The sequence below is a fragment of the Castor canadensis genome, chromosome 3, assembly GCF_047511655.1.
Source record: "Castor canadensis chromosome 3, mCasCan1.hap1v2, whole genome shotgun sequence".
Lineage (NCBI taxonomy): Eukaryota > Metazoa > Chordata > Mammalia > Rodentia > Castoridae > Castor > Castor canadensis.
In genome coordinates, this window is record NC_133388.1 from 185,381,432 (window position 1) to 185,398,136 (window position 16,705).

The 16,705-nt window shown below is 41.5% G+C and overlaps 1 long non-coding RNA gene across 4 annotated transcripts in view; it reads right to left on the reverse strand.

Moving 5' to 3' along the window:
- Positions 1-10,334: 10,334 nt before the first annotated feature.
- Positions 10,335-16,705, reverse strand: part of LOC141421735 (uncharacterized) — a 33,652-nt gene continuing 27,281 nt past the window's right edge. For 3 of the 4 annotated variants that reach the window (XR_012446429.1, XR_012446428.1, XR_012446426.1), the window contains one exon: positions 10,335-12,359. This is a non-coding gene — a long non-coding RNA (uncharacterized lncRNA). The remainder of the gene's footprint in view (positions 12,360-16,705) is intronic. The other variant, XR_012446427.1, reaches the window with a different exon arrangement.

A 16,705-nucleotide genomic window follows, 5' to 3' on the forward strand; every position in this document is an offset into this window, starting at 1 on the left:
TGAGAGGGAAAGGCAAAACAGAAGACAGGAAAGACACAATGCACAACATAAAGATCTAGGAAACTTCTACTTTTCAATCCAGTATTGAAATCAAGATTCACAAAGGCATGGTGGTTCACATTTGTAATCCCAGTTACTTGGGAGGTAGAGATCAGGATGAGGCACTTCAAGGGCAGACCAGAGAAAATGTTAGGGAGACCCTTTCTCAACCAATAAGCTAGGTGTGGTGGTAAACACCTGTCCTCCCCACTACATGGGAGGCATAAATAAGAGGATCATGGCATAGGGCCACCCAGGCAAAATCACAAAATTCTATTCAAAAAATTACTAAGGGAAAAAGGGTTGGAGGTGTGACTCAAGTGTTAGAACACCTGCCTAGCAAGTGCAAGGCCTTGAGTTTAAACACCAATACTGCAATAATAATAATAATAATTGCAAAAAGATAAAAAGGGGGAGGGGACAAGAAAGAGTAACAGAAGGAGAGAATGTGCTCAAAGTGTATTATATGAATGTTCAGAAACATCACAATGAAACCCCCATTTTATACAATTAATATGTGCTAATAAAAAACATGAGGGAGGGAAAACTCAACAAACACCAACCAATCTGATTTCTACGACAATAAAAAATTCAAGGGAGAAAAAGGAGCATGAAGGCGAAACCTCTAAATTATAAGAGACATATCCATATTGAAGCTGAATTTGAACAAAAAACAATTGAGGTAATTTGAATGCTCATCAGCTAGTTGGTGATATTAAGGAAGAACAATTTACTTGGGTAGTGATCTTAGAATTGGAGAACATCATTCTGAGTGAGGTTAGCCGGGCCCAAAAAACCAAAAATCATATGTTCTCCCTCATATGTGGACATTAGATCAAGGGCAAACACAACAAGGGGATTGGACTTTGATCACAAAATAAAAGTGAGAGCACAAAAGGGAGATATGAGGATAGGTAAGACACCTAAAAAATTAGCTAGCATTTGTTGCCCTCAACGCAGAGAAACTAAAGCAGATACCTTAAAAGTAACTGAGGCCAATAGGAGAAGGGGACCAGGAACTAGAGAAAAGGTTAGATCTAGAATTAACCTAGAAGGTAACACACACACACAGGAAATTAATGATGTGAGTCAACTCCTTGTATAGCTATCCTTATCTCAACTAGCAAAAACCCATGTTCCTTCCTATTATTGCTTATACTCTCTCTTCAACAAAATTAGAGATAAGGGCAAAATAGTTTCTGCTACGTATCGAGGGAGTGGGGGGAGAGGGAGGGGGATGGAGTGGGTCGGGGGGAGGGGGGAGAAATGACCCAAACATTGTATGCACATATGAATAAAAAAAAAAAGAAAAAGAAATTGATGCACAAATCCAAAATCAAAACAGTGGAATCAGTGAAATAAAGCCTTTCCAAAATAAAAAAAATAAAAAAAGAAGTATGATTTTAAAAAGAATCCTTACATTTTAGAGATACATACTAGAATATGTTGTCTGGAATTTGCTTTAAAATGATTGGGGGTGTGGCTTAAGCATTGCTAGGCAAGCACTGGGTTCAGTCCCCAGTACAGCCAAAAGCAAGTCAGTCAGAGGGGAAGAGGACAAGCAGTGTCATAAGTAAATAAGAATGCCCATGACTGATGGTTGATGAAGTTCACAGAGTTGATGGGTTTCTGAAGGCTCATTAGAACATTATTCTCTCTTCCTGAATAAATTAGAAGTATTACATAGCACAAAGTTGGGGAAAGGGAAAATGTACTAATCAGAAGATCTTTCAGTGGCCCAAATGTGGATCCTATGTTTGTATGAAAATGGGGGAGACCAGTGGCAAGAATGAAGTAGTCAAATGAGAAGGGTCTGGAGATTCCATTGGCCCCACCATCAATAAAAGCAGCAAAGTGAGGCATCTGCTACAAAGGTTAACCCCAGCTGGGACCAAGCACCCAAAGGATCCTCCATGACTCAGTTTGTTGGGGCATCTCTGGGGTAGTGTGCCCAATTCAGAACCCCAGAATTCATGAGACATACTGTCAGGCTATAAACCACCTCCTGTCATGTTCAGCCTGAAGAAAAGGCTCAGCTAAGGGCACACAATGACACAGTAGGTGATGTTCCACGGAAACAATTTTTTTTTTTTTGGCTAAATAAGGGATTTGCTCCCCATCAAAGGTGCATGGGGCATCACAATGTTTTCAACACTTTCTGCTCTTACCCCTGAGCATGGCAAATCATGAATCACAATGTGTCTGGTCTTTAAAAACCACGTGAATCTGCCTTCCAGGCAATACTGCTGTGAGCTGCCAAAGATGATGTTCTAGAAGCTACGGTCATTGATGGCTGCCTCTGCCACCAGCACACCACCCCACATCAAGGTGTAAGGGGAGACTCTTCACATGATAGATAGAGCTTCTGCCCCTTCCTAACTCTGTGCTCATGAGCAAGTAGTTCAACCTCTAAGACTCAGTTATAGTCATTTGTAAAATGGGGTTATTTACATTTACCTTATAGGGTTTAATGGAGGAATGGGAGATTCTCTAAATAATCATTGCAACTATCATTTATTGCTCATTTGCCGTGAATCCTGTACAGTCACTTCCTGTTTTTGAAATCTGAAATTGTTCTGGTGCAATTGACATACTAGGAAATTATTTGAGCAGAATGTAAATTTTGTGTTTGCTTGTGCCATATTTCATTGGCGAGAAACACTAGGTGCACCCAGCTGAACCAAGCTATGTAGGATACTCAAAACACACCTCATTGGTAACACAACTGTGTGTGTGTGTGTGTGTGTGTGTGTGTGTGTGTGTTGTGAGCCATGTCCACCTACATCTGGTGTAATAACTTCCCATCTGAATTCAAATAACTCTCCCATCACCATTTCAAAATAAACCACAAGCCATAGCCCTTCCAGTACCTTCTTACCCAAGTAAATTTTAGGTCCCTCTTAATAAAATAAAGTGATGTGTTCGCATGTGTGGACATGTCAATGAAACCCATTAATATATACAATCAATAGGCATTAATAGTTATAATGAATGATAAAATAACATTTGTTTTAGTATTATACCTTTCTTCACCACTTAATGTATAAAACTGCAACTATTTTACTAGGTCCCTCCCTTTTCATATATATATAGTTTATGCATACATATGTATAAAGATTATGTGTCTATCCCACTGGTGAAGTTTCTGAATAATTTTTCCCTAACCTCATTTTTTTCCCATGAGTCCTGTGGTTTCTATTGTGTGATTTTGCATAGCACAGTGATTTTTAGGAACACATATGTCGTGTTTTAGCAGAATTAGCTATACTCAGTAATTTCCATGTTTTCAATTTTCCCAATAACTTGGTGAGATAGATGCTGTAGCTACCCTCACACTGTTGGTACTCAGTAAATGACAGCTGCTACTATTATTAATAAGAAAAGTTACATAAGCCTAGGCTTGTGAAGAGGCCCCTTGTCTGCTTCCTCACTTCTCCTTATTGATAACCAAACAGTTGAATGATTAATGATGGGTTTTATTTGGTCAGGGAAGTTCCTTCCACTTCTCATAGTCTCCAATTCTGGAGTCCTCTGGCTGCCATCCACCCACCAGTCAGGTCCAGCAAGGCAAGGCTGGTTGCTCCCTCCTGATCAGGCTTGGGAGGTGTCTTAATCCTTTCCCACTTTGACTCAGGACCTTCCCTACAAGATCAATGGATCAATTTGCTGGGGGGAGTTTATTACAGGTCAGCCAAATACCTTCCACAAAATCTGCATGATTACTTGTGGCCCAGATGTCTGAAACACTGTCACTTCCTGTCCTGTGTTGTCTGTGAACTGGAGATCCAAAATGAGCTTCAGGAAGTTTCTTGCCATGGATGAAGTTTTGCTCCTATTGCCTTCCCAGAATCCTGCAATTCTCTGCATCTTTGGTACAACAGGCCTCCCCTTCGGAGACAATTTTTGGAATAAGTGCCATCTTGAGATCAGAAGCTAAGAAGATCATCTACTCACAGTTAACACACTGTGGGGTGCATTGCCAGGTATAAGGATTGGCATTAGGGTAGTGTAGACAGCAGACATCATCCACCCACATAGAGAACACAGTCTAGTGGATTCAGAAATACCCTAACACATTCTACCTGCTTTAGACATGTCTTCAGATTAAATTTTAGGGAAGATGACCACAATTTATCTATTTGCTAAGATTTCTGAGGTAAAAAAAAATAAAAATAGCAAGTTAAAAATCTCAGCATTGTCACTGCCTCGATTTATCTCCTGCAGTCAGTCATTCAGTCTCTAAGCCTCATTTTTCTCATCTATCCATGGGGAGTATTGCTGTGGCAATCACAACTGTACAGCATATATGCATTCAAAGCAGTGACATAAACACTGAAAACATACTGGTCTGTCCCCCGTTCAGTTCCATTAGCCCTTGGCCTTGAAAGTTTCAAGCACTTGGCCAAGGTCCTCCCAGCCACTGTTTTCTGAATGTGCATCAATTCAAAAGCCCTCCAGTTACACCAGGAAGCCTCACTTGCTAGTCCTTACGGGTCTGGGATTTAGAACCCAGGGCCACTCTGCAGCCCCCAGAGGTCCTGGGGAGATTCTGGGGCATAGGGAAAGATGAAAACCAACCAGTCACTTTCATGGAAAAAGAGGCAACTCAAGCCACCTGCCTTTCCTTACCCTTGTCTGCATTTGCTCTTCTGAAATTGAGTTTCCTTTATCCCTGTTAAATGGTTATTGTAATCCATTAATCCACTTCCTGACTATGTGTGACATAAATATTTAGTTTAGTTTCTAACTTCTTTTTCACCAGAGGCTAAGAAGGGAATGATTCTGATATCAATCAAATTTACAAAGGGTTTTTTTTATTATGAAATATAATAATACCTTATTTTCCAGCATTGTCAAGAAGTGAGTTGTGAGCAGCAATCTACATGTTCCTTTGGAACAGTGGCTTTAGGTTTGGGCCTGAGCAAATTAACACACAAGAGGAAGCCAAGATGTAGTGCAGAGGCTTGTCCTGAACAAGGACTTACCACAGTAAAAGGTACCCAGAACACCACCTGCTAGGAAATGCAAGTAAGTTATTTATAGCCTCTCAACAGCCTTGCAAGTAAGAATTGTTAAAGGAAACTGAGGCCCAAAGAGATTGAGACCAAAGAGTGTCTAATGACTCCTTTCTTGGGGTGCCTTTTGTGATTCTGTTTGATTCTCCCAAGAAATTTGATTCTAGAGCACTCAGATATGTTCATAAAATTATACTCATCAAAACTGTGTTTACGAATCCATTTTCTGTTTTATTAAAAGCCTGTGCCTCTCTATCCATAAGATCCAACGTGACCAAAATGCAGTTTGTCTTGTTTACTTGGTCAACATATATGTCAGTCTCCTGGGTTTGAAAGTTCCTGCAAGTCAGGTCTGCCTGCTCCTGATTCCTGGTGCCTCTTAGTGTGATCTTCACATGGTCCTTCGTGATCTGCCTGCTTCTTTCTGTTTCGTTGTCTCTGGCTCATCCATTCCCTTTGCAACCCGGTTGTGCCAAGCCAAACAAGCCTCAATGAAGCAATATTCTCTCAGATCTCCCTGCCTTTGAACTCACCAACATGGAGGTTGGTTCAAAACTCCACCCAAAAGCATTCCTGACCTGCCATCACAGACCAAGCACCCTCCCCTGTGTCACCTGAAGAACCTGGTGCATACCTGCACTGGGACATGAGTCATGCTGCCATTGATGATATCCATGCTGCCTTGGCAACTAGGCTGTGAGATATTTGGGATAAGATCCACACGACAGTCCTTTCGCATCATCTGATATCTGATAGGAAGCTACAAATGCAAGTAATATAACATGCAACTAATGGCTTGCATCATGGCGACATTCATTGTCTCATAAGTAAGAAACTCTTGGGGTCAGTAAGCCCCAGGACTGCTTAGTTCACAACACAATGACAAGGAATGGGCACTTACTATGGCCCTGCTTTGTCCTCCCTGGTAGCAATATCTTTCCTAGTGTTACCAGATGCCAGTGAACTTTGAGGCATCACCTATGGACGCAATGAGGCCAGCAAAGAGAAAATGTGGAAACTGAGGAAATGTTCCCACCCTGATGTTTCTTTTAAGTTGGAAAAACACTTGTCTAATCATCTAAGCTAAGTTTCCTTCCTATCTTTTGGGCCAGAAATATGTCTTATGCTCAAATCTAAAGTAGTCACTGGTAAGGAAAATGAGACCAGCTTGACAGCTGAGACCAACTCTTTCTCTCTGACTCAAAGACCTCACTTAAAGGAGGGTGAACACTGTTAGGGTTGTGGTACCAGGGATGAAGGTTTAGGAACAAATTCAGTGGCTAAACTGGTGGCACTACGTGGTCCCTGTGACTCTTCATGACACAGACTCACTCTTGTCCTAAGTGACACAGGTTCACTGCCCTCGATGGAACCCTTGATTGGAGAAGACCCAGGTCAAAACTGGCTAGTTTACTGAAGGGAGTTTCCTGGCCACCTCTGGCTGATTCTTCCCTAAGCAGGTCCAATTCCACCCAAGCAGTTCTGCCCACGTTAGATTGGTACTGTGAACTTATTCATTTACTCAGCAGAAATGTGTTGAGTTTTACCATGTGCCATCTCGTGAATTATGTGCTGGGAAAACAGGAATCAAGCCACAAACCTTGACCTCAATATCTTGATCTGCTGATCTTGTTCTTTCCTCCAAAATGAGACAGACAGGTAATATGTCCCCTTGTATGCATTAGGAAATTGAGGTGCAAATTAAAATGTGATATTCCTGCCAGAGCAGAAGCTTTTCTTGGACAGAAATGACCAGAAATGCAACATCCAATCATTGATCTAATTCTAAGTCCAGTCAGCTATAGACAATGACCTGATCTGAGTTCTATCCCATACCATAAGGTGGTAAATGAGGCAGAACACTAGCATTTCTGTTCTGTGTTCCCGCCATCATTTTCCAGAGTGTGTTCCTAAGAGATGTTCCTGGGAAGAAAAGGGTTCCATAGTCAAATCATTTTTGAAATGCTGTCTGCTATGCCTACCCTTCCCTTGAAAATTCATAATTCACTCTAGAAGGCACTGAAGAGTTGGAGAAGTCCTACAATAAATAAGGTAGTTTAACTCAACAGGCCAAAATTTTATTTACTCATAGAGCACTTTCTCATAACACCCATTCGATCAGTGAGTAGTCATTGACCATCACCTAGATCATATAAATTAGATAGTTCTGAAAAAAACAGAATGGTCTCTGCCTTCATGGACTTTACAAAGTAAAAGAGCTAAATTCCCCATCATCAAGAAGAGCGACTTAGTTGGGTAATGAAAAGTAAGGTTTTACATGAAATCTTATGTTTTTATAACTAATTTCTTAAATTGATCCCCACAGGTATTATTGTCAATCTATTCAAGGTAGCACAGATGAAGATCAAATCCAGGACCACCTCCCTGAGAATATTACCATCCAAATGAACTGCATGCTTCAGAAGATTCTTGGGTGTATTAGACAACTTGAGGTGTAATAGCACGAAAATCTCAGTGACTTAGTGCAAACAATTATTTCTAGCTCGTGTTGCATGTAATTGTTGCAGATCAGAAGCTACAGTTCTATTCCATGTGTCTTTTCATGCTTCAGTCTGGGCTGAATGAAGTCCTGTGTAGAAGGTGCCACCCCCCTAGCAGAGAGAAAGAGCAAGAAAACTGGCAGAAATCCATAAGAACTCATGAAGCTTTTTGCTGGTGTGTGTCATATGTGATATCTACTCACATCCACTATCCGAAGCAAGCCCTGTGGCCAAACCCTAGTCCATAAAGGAGTCAAAGGCATATCCTTCTCTTCTATAGAAAGCACTGAAAATTACATGACATTGCAGAGAAGGAGGCATGTATAGTCCTCTTACCAGGAAAGGGCCAGGAGTAAATATTTGTGGGTAGCATGACAATGTGGGGAAAAGAAGGACAGCCTTGACTCGGGTCACAAGAATGGGCTCTGAAGGTGGACTGACCTGAACTTGAATTTAGGCCTTGTTATTAGCTGAATGGTCTTGGGGCCATTAAATCAACTCACTAATCCTTGGTCCCTTCATCTGTAAAGTGGAGATAATTGTGTCTACCCCATAGGGTTGTGGCAAAGAATCAATGAGACGAAGTTTAAGTTCTCATTGCAGTGCCTTGGTTAATAACATACTCAGTGAATGCCAAACAGAATCATACCAGAATTTTCTTTGCCTCTAAACCAGGGGTCTTCAAAGTAGACTCCATGAGAGCGTATGATTTTCCTCACTGCCTGCTCCTTTTTGACCTTCCCTCAGCAAGGCAGCATCTCTCAGCCTAGAAAAGGCCACTGGGTCCACAATGACACAGAGGAAGAAAAACAAAGGAAAAGATAACAAGTGACAGTTTTGACAAGCTGTTCTTTTAAAAGGTGCTTAATCATAGACAAGTCAACCCTTGTGACATGCAAATGGCATGCCTTGGATAAGTAAATATACCTTGGCCTCCTGATATCCAAATCTGGCTTTAGAAGAAGAAAATTTTCCCAGGAGTCAAAAAGGAGAGTAAGCAAAGGTTTGAAGGCAGAGGATGAGTGCAGAAGGTTCTCGGCTCTTACCTGCAGTCTGGGTTACAAGAAGGACAGGTTATTCTCACCCTTTCTGTGTGAGGAGGAAAAGCAGCCCTGTTCCCACAAGTTGTGACCTGAAAGGGCCCAAGCCACGTGCGCCTTCTTCCTCTTTGATAAGGAGGACTGATTTCAACATGACCTCAAGTCCTCTGCACACTGCATCAGGGTCATGAGCAATGAAAAATTGTGCCATTGTGTTCAGTAATGACCCACTACATCCTTGGAGCAATAGCCCTTTGACACTTAGGAAGTAGCATAAGAGGGGTCTCAGGGATCCCTGAGGTTCACCCCCTGTTCCCTGACAGAGAGAGAGAGAGAGAGAGAGAGAGAGAGAGAGAGAAGAGAGAGAGCTTGGCGTAGAGTAGCTCTTCTGGTCCTCCTTCTAGCATCTTCCATAAAAAGGAGCTGAACAGCAAGGCAGTCTTACCTCGGCCCCACAGTCACTGCAGTGCCCTGTGGTTATGAACACAGAATCTTTCAATAACCAACTGGCCCAAATTCTATCTATATGACCTTCAACAAGTTGAGTAACATATTTGAGCGTCAGGAAAATGGGGATGTTAATTTCAGTTAAATTTTTGCTTTTTCTTCTTTTCAGCCACCTTCATAACTCTCATGCTTGCCCTCAGACAGGTGACTGATTTAGCATTCACTGAACTGAGCCTTAATCTGGAGAAGTTTCTGAAATGGAATTCAGGTGATCAGAGAACTTCTTAATGTCATTTCAACCTCATATTATGCAGCTCTTTAACAACACCCGAACAGTTCTTCATGTCTGTGTACTGTTATTATTTTTGCAAAGCACTTACTACCGTCACAGATCCATCTTCCTGTAATATCACTGACATATTAAAATATCAATTACCATTCCCTACCTGGCTTCTGCTGGTGTCCTCCCAGTGAAAGAAGAGAATATTATCCTCCAGTGAGCTCACATGAGCTATTCAAATTCTTCTAGTCAATGGAATATGACCAGAATGCTGTCACATCCAAGTAGGAACAAGAAGAGGCACGTGGTTTTGCCAGTGCTTTTCTTTCTGATGCAAGAATGCAATGTCCACACACCAGATGGTCCTTCTGGAGAGAAAACATTGGACCAGCAACCAATGGAGGGTACAAATGAGAGATAAACTTTGCTCATGTAAGCAACTGAGATATGGATGTGGTTTGCCACCACAGAGTCAATTAGCCTAAACTATGCAACAACCGTAAAGTACAGAAGTGAAAGATCACTCCATTTTACAGATGAGGAAATTGCATCTGTGCCATGCCAGAAGCCACCAAGCTGAAGAATAACAGCCCAAAACCCCAGCACATGGTCTTTGTTCCTAAACCTTATCAGACTACACCAATATCAGACTACACCATGTGTTTCTAGTCCGGTTCCTTCTAGACTGTCTCAGAATTCAGATTTTCATTATTTCTACTTATTTTCTCATCTAACCAATCCATCAGTCAAACCTCCCTGTCTATGTTTTTCACCATTTTATTCTCAGTTCTTTGTACATTTCAGACTCTCTGTGAGTGAATGAGAACCAGCCAATGAATCTGTCCACTCACTGCCTTGATTCCTTCAACTATCTTTATATTGGAGAGAGAAAAATGATCACACAAAGAAATGGAAAATGTATATTCAATCAGTAAACTAGATCCAGTCAGTGTCCAGAATCACAAGACTTATATGGATGATACCTTTTTTCCCAAATTATTCACTTCCTGTGAGTACTACATTACCATCAGTCAGACCCTTCCCAGGCAGGAAAGGGATGTTTGCAATCTCAGGACCAAGCTGTCTAGCTCTGCCCATTGGAGCCTCAAACAGGGCCATCCCAAACTAGTGTCTGCATCTTCTTGCCTACACCTTCCTTCTCACCCTCATGTGCTGTTTGGTAAAGGACTACTCTGCCCAGTTGCCCAACCCAGAGACCTGATAGTTACTCAGATTCTTCCTTAAGTCCCAAACCTAGTTCAACTGACATGTAAGATTACTCTTCTCTTCCCTGACTTTTCTAACCTGAATTCTAGACTTCATCTCCTCTCACCTGGACTTCAGCATGCAGCTACCCCACGATTTTCTCCATCCCCCACAACCTGGCTCCCCCAAAACACTTTCCATACTGTTGTGGGGTGCGGTGGATGAGGGCTTGAAAAATAAGCAATCCATAATGTATTCATAACTGAGTAAACAAAGATGCCACTGCTTTAAAAAAAAAAGTGGGTAATATCAGATCTTATCTAGCTCAGGGTTTCTCAAGCTTGTGCAATCATAAAGATCACCTCAGGACACTTCTCAAAAATACGAGGTCCTAGGCCCTGCCTTCAACCTACTTACTAGAAATATTCCAGAGAGGAGCCTGGGAATCTCTTTTGCATAAATGCTTCAGACAGTGTTTATGATTAGACAAGTTTAGGAAACATTGAAAAAGCCTATTAGTTAGAAAGAGATTTAGTAGTAACAGAAACCCTAAATTAACAGTGTTCTAAACAAGACCATGTATTCTTTCTTCAGTTAATTATTCAGTGTCTCAGTATGCACAGCATGCATAGTGGTGTAGGGAAATAAGGCTCCATGTTGCCCACTACCTGTAGCCAACACATCATAATCCAAGATGGCACCGCAAGCGTTCGTGGCTCAGGATAGAGGAAAAATAAAAGGTGGGTGAGGGATGATCCTTAAAGAGAATTCCTAGAACTGTTGTGTGACTCTTCTGATGAGTGCCCATTGGCCTGGAGTCACATATAGTTGCCAGAGAGACTGGGAAACACAGTCCCCTGTCCCATCAGAAAATATGAGCAGAGTCAACATTGAGAAGCAGCTACAGACCCCAATACTTCCACTTAAAAAAATAATCCAAAGCTCAAAGACATTAAGTAGTAGGCCCAAACATTTGCTGCAATTTGTTTACTTTCACTTACTCAAAAGGAAGACATCACTAGGGAGACATTGGAGTTCATGGCTCACATGATGTTGGTGATGTTTCCCAGTGCCATGAATGAGTGAGCCATACCTGCATCTCCAGCTGTGGTGCCAGTCTTGCCAGACATATCTGTGAGATGAGATGAGAAATTTGACTGGTGGAAGGTGAACATTTGGGCAATGCTTGTAGTAAAAGAAAGATGCTGACCTAAAGCAGGAAGATTTTTTTAGTTACTGAGCCCTTAAGTCTATTATCTCAACACTCCCTGCTACATGAGATGCCCAAATGCTTTTCTATTGCTTCAGCCTCTCCATGTCAAGGTTTCTGTTCATTTTAAATGAAGCAACCCTTAAAAGTTCAACACTGCCTCCCTTGCCTGGTCCCTCTGATGCCTTCTTTCATCCCCATTCATGACCACAACTAGTCATTTTGTGATTCAACAAACCCACCTTGAGTATCTTCTCTGTGTCAAACACCATAGTAGGAATTGGCAATACATAGGAAACGGAAACAAAGGCTAAGCCCTCAGGTCATCCCCTAATGGGGAGATGAGACAGACAGGTAAATCAGTTGTAATAAAATTACAATTACCCCACACTGGGGAGTCAGACAGGCCTGCAATCAAATCTCAGCTCTACTAGTTAGTACCTGCAAGGTCCTGGGCAAGTCTAACTTATCTGCATTTGTTTCTTCATCAATAAAACAAGGTTAATGGCCCTTCTCATGTAGGGTTTGGATGATGAGTTGCAAGGTGATTGACGTACAGGATCTGGCACATAGCAGAGCTCGGCATAGGACAACCAGTCTTGGTGTAAGTACCACATAAACCTAAGCATGAAGAAAGAGGGCAACAAAAAATGTCTGAGCATCCCTGATGATCCCCAGTGGACAAGTAACCCGGTGAGAAATCAGCCTTTACATTTAAACCTCTGAGCTCTGGGGTTATTTGTTACTGCCGTACAACACAAACTGCCCAGCTAGAAAGAAGGCCTCATAAACCATACAGACAGGGAAGTACATCTGGAAACACCTGTTGGGAAGACACACAGAAGCACCTGCAGAAAAATGTCATTTGGACCAGCTGATGTGACAGCTGGAGCACCTGTCTTTACTTCTGTCTTGCTGGAAAAAAAAAAAAAAAAAAGCATTTCATCCACTGAAAGAAACAAGTGGTATCCGTGGGGGAAAATTGAGCCATTTTTCTTTCTCTCCCTGCTAATTTTATCGAAATCCAAAAGAGGAGTAATCACAACGTTTGCTAAGTGCTTCTTATGTGTGTGTGGGGTGGGCAACGCTAAGCTATGCAAATCCATTGTCCACCCAGCAACTCCAAGAGCTGCTGCTGTTATCATCATTCCTGTTTTCCAAACAAGGAAATCAGGTTGAAAGAGTTTAAGTAAATTGCTATAGAACATGTATAGGTGAGCACTCAAGCTATGATGCAAAACCAGTCTGTTTTCATTCAACTTCTGCTTTATATGCAACAGGACCTGTGTCTTGGAGCAGAGGACAGTCAGAGAAGTCAATGCAGGTACCTCTTTTTCCCAGGAGCCATGATTGAAAGTGAGTACATGATTGGAAGAGATCCCATCTCATCACCTAGTCCATCACCAGCAGAAGAGGCAAATGGAGAAGAAGGACCCATATCCTCCCAAGTCATTCCCATGCCTTCTCTATCCTTCACCTTCTCAGGTTCATTTCCACCCCTCAGCAGCAGCTACATGAGGATTCTGCAACCATAAGTGCAACAGCAGCCATCATGATCCCTTAGGCAGCCCCATCTAGGATGGCCCAGTCATAAGGAATACAGGGGTTCAGGATCTTGGAGGGGACCAGGGAAGAGACTAGACAATGCTTAGAGTGAAAAAGGGTCCAGAGCTGCCACTCACACAGTCCTGCCTCCAGACCTTGACAGAGACTCTTCTGTCTAAATGAAACATTCTTCCCAGCACCACTTCCCTCCTCTTCACTTTTTATACATCATCTCCCCAATGGATTCAAAAAGTATGAAACACTAGGAGTACATTTTACTCATCTTCATAGTTCTTGAACCCAACCCAGTGCCTAGAGCACAGTAAGTGCTCTATGAATACACAAATGGATATTCATTATAGCCCAAGTGGGACCTGAATCTTCATGTTTCTACAGCAGGTTATCCCTGTAGAATACTTTGATTTTCACATTTCTCAACAAGTATATGAATTAAACAGGGCAGATTTCACTCCACTTTTACAGAGGAGAAACCAAAGCCCAGAGATTCTGAGTGACTTGCCCAAGATCACCAGTGAGCAAGTGGTACAGCCAGAGACCAGACTATGTTAAATACATACCAAGAACTTGAAAAAAAAAATGCTTCGTGGGGGTACAAGAAAGAAGAGAAATAGAAAAAGAGAGTTTTGGGATCCAACCCTGATTTAATGGTCTCACCATCTGCGCATGATAATTTGTCAACAGTAACATTGAAGGGTTCAATCAATGATTGTTTGTATAGTCTGAGATAAGTGGACACATTTTCGTGTTGATGAATTATCAAACAGCAATTTTACTAATGTCATTAGACTGTAATAGAGACAGAATGCAATTTAGATATGCATATCCTCTTTCCAATCATCATTTGTCCATCAGTCTTGGAGGTCAAGTTGAGTTTAATCTTCCTCAATGGTCATCCTTTTGGTTTCAGCCTCCCCATTCTGTCTATGCCTTCTGTAACTTCCATTCAGCGTGTAATGGGAAAGGCATGTGTCCAGAGATGGTAAACGCAGAGTGATTCTTCTTTGTTAAAATAAAATAAGAAAGGTGCCTAACCTTGTCCACACCTCCACAAACACCCCCACTTGAACCTACCATCACATACTCTAGCAAACTCCTGATGCTTTCAGAAATGACTGTTTGCATGGAGGCTTTCAGCAGGCTGAGCAGCCTGTTGTTTCAATCTTTTGGATCATCTATTTTTTATGTGTAAATAAGCAGTGGGAGGAAACGAGGGGCATCCATACAATTTTAATGAACAAGATTCCCAACGGTCGTCAAAAGAAAACAAAAGGTAGCTTAATGGGCACAAGGAAGCTATTTTTCTAGTGATTTCTCTGCTCAGCTCTCCTGGGAAGGAGAGTGACTTCTAAATTAAAAAGAAAAAAATGATGCTCTGAGTATATTTTTTCCTGTCATTTCATTGTCTTTGATCTTGCATTTCCTGAAAAAGAAGCACTTAACCTCCATTGTCAGATCAATGTTGGAAATGTGTGCTTTATTTTAAGATGTTTCCAGAGCATAGAAACTCTGTGAATTAGGCCAAATCTATTTCTTTACTTGTGAACTGAAGAAGATTCAAATAACCAAAATTCTTCAAAACTACTGGCTGAATCCAAACATGTAACTATTTTTTTTTCTGTCAACCCTTAATGAATAATTTTGAAATAGCAATTATTTTCCAAATAAAAGTTACATAACTAAATTTAACTCATCATGATGCTTTAAAACCAGTTTGCACACGGACACTATGTGAATTCTTCCTGCACAGAACTGGCAGATTCTCTACCAAGTTCTCCCGAAGGAAGGGAAAAGACCCCTCCTGTCTCACAATTAGTCTATCATGCATCTGTTTGAATTCCCTTTTCAAGCGAATGAAGTGTATTATGTTGCCAGGAGGATACTCCATCATCGATAATAAATATTCATCTGCATGTATCATGCACTTGTGCTTGCTGCATGACTGATGAACTCTGGCTCCGGAAATGAATGGGGAACTCACCAAGACAAATGTCACCTTTCAGTGCTGTTCCTACAGATAAATTGCAGTTAGATTTAAACAAAGTCAGTAATTTCATGCTTTCCAACTGGTGCCTGATTCGGCTCAGACAGCCCCCACTCTCTGGATGGGGTGCTAACACCCAATTTGATTAGTTGGGTTTGGGCATCTCTACCAGGAAACTGTCAACCATTTCTACTCAGTCAACTTATTACTGAAATACAATTGAGCTAAATACACTTGCCCAGTTATTTATGCAATTTGGCCAATTTAAAATTTGGGGTACTTCATTCATGGTTGCAAGGTATTTACATAAGCACAGATCTTTTGAAAAGCAATTTGGCACCATGCCATAAAAACAAATTTCCCTTTTTGATTTAGGAATCTCCCATCTGGGGATTCATCCAAAAGCTTTGTAATGGGAGCCATTTATCTCCCAAGTCTCTGGTGTCCTTTCATGGGGGAAATTCCACATTCTAGAAGATACAGAATCCTCTCCTGTCTCCTGCTGCCCCAGTGCAGAAGGAAGACAGCTGTTGAGTGGACAGGGGTAAGAGTCAAACAAGAGTATTCATGCAAATATTGGACTCCCTTTCCCCACGTTGCCTTTGAGGAAGCTTAGTTTATTGCCCTGAGAAAGAAGAGAGGTTGTATAGATCCGTTTTCTGTTATTATAATAAAATGCCTTAGCTGCATCCTTGGTAAAGAGCTTTCTTTAGCTAACAGTCTGGAAGTTTAAGAGCATGGTGCCAGGCTTGGGTCAGGTCTGGTAAGGACTCCCTGTTAGACGGCATCAAAAGGGTGGACATGCTCAAAAGCAAGAGATCCCATGATAAGACAAGGAGCCAAAGAGATTGAGGGGTCAGCCTCACTCATTTATAGCAATTCACTTGCATAGGAGCTACACATGGGATCCCCTAAGAACCACATCAATACTAAAGGATTAATATCCAGGATATATAAAGAGCTCCAAAAATTAAACACCAACGTTATAAATAATCACAAGTGGGCAAATGAACAGTTTTCAAAAAAAGAAATCCAAATAGCTAAGAAATACACAGTCATAAAGTCAAAGCATCATTGAGCATCTATCTCACCCCAGTCAGAATGAGTATCATCAAGAAAACAAGCAGCAAATGCAGGCAAGGATGTGATGTGGCGGGGAAGAGAGTCTTTATGCACTAGTGATGTGAATGTAAATCAGTGCAGCCACTACGGAAATCAGTACGGAGTTTTTTCCAAGAACCTGAAAGTAGAAATACCGTGTGATTCTGCTACACCCCTGCTGCGAATGTACGTTATCAACACACAGTCAGATCCTGCATAGCCATGCTTACAGCAGCACTATTCACAGTAGCTAAACTATAGGATCAACAATGGATAAAGATGTCGCGTATGTACACAATGGAGTATTATTCAGCTACAA